The sequence below is a fragment of the Chrysochloris asiatica genome, unplaced genomic scaffold (genome assembly GCF_000296735.1).
Source record: "Chrysochloris asiatica unplaced genomic scaffold, ChrAsi1.0 scaffold00016, whole genome shotgun sequence".
In the NCBI taxonomy this organism is placed as follows: Eukaryota; Metazoa; Chordata; class Mammalia; order Afrosoricida; family Chrysochloridae; genus Chrysochloris; species Chrysochloris asiatica.
Genome location: NW_006408534.1, coordinates 22,752,317 through 22,753,277, shown reverse-complemented (window position 1 = coordinate 22,753,277; position 961 = coordinate 22,752,317).

The following is a 961-nucleotide window of genomic DNA, read 5'->3' as shown; positions in this document are numbered from 1 at the left end:
CCTGCAAAGGCTTTCAACTATGTGGATCATGACAATTTTTGGATAACGTTGAGAAGAAACAATTAATTATGTTCATGAAGAACCTTTACATAGACCAAGAGATAGTCATTTGAACAGAATAAGGGGATACTGAATGGTTTTAAATCAGGAAAGTTGTGTTCCAGGGTTGTATTTTTCACCACATATATTGAATCTGTATGAAGAGCAAACAATCTGCAAATACGGATTTTATGAAGAACATGGCAGCAGGATTGGAGGAAGACTCACTAACAACCTGAGATATGCAGATGATACAACCTTGCTTGCTGAAAGTGAAGAGGACTTCTGGAGGGTTCTACCTTGTACACACACTACCTGTGTAGCATGGGACAGTCAACCACAGCTTCATTTCTGTTCCAAAGTGGTGTTTTTTGTCTCTGCATTTATATTACTTCTGTTTTTGGTCCTTTTGATCACACATCTTTCCTGAAGGTGGGAGCTTTTTCTTCCAGTGTTACCCAAGAAGAAACAGTAATCGTGGCCATATAGCCAAGCTATAAGCATACCCCATAATATTCCACCACTGAGACAAGAGCAAACAACACCTGCTTAGCATTACATGTGAAAAGGGAAGCCTATCTCCTGATCATGTTCACCAGGAGACACCCAGTATGCTTAACAACAAACAACAAACATTAACTTAAGCTTTAAAAAAAACCAACACACACACAAAAAAACCCACATAACTAATGGATGTGATAAACAAAAAACAACAAATGAAATCAAAACATGTCCAAAAACAGAAGAGAGTAGCTGAGACAAATGAGCTGGAGACAAAGACTTTCTAGAGGAGGAAGAGCAGGTTTTGGATATGCCTAAGAACGTAGTGGTTACGAATCGGGCTGCGAACCTTAAGGTCAGCGGTTCGAAACTACCAGCCGCTCCACGGGAGAAAGATGAGGCTTTCTACTCCCGTAAGGAT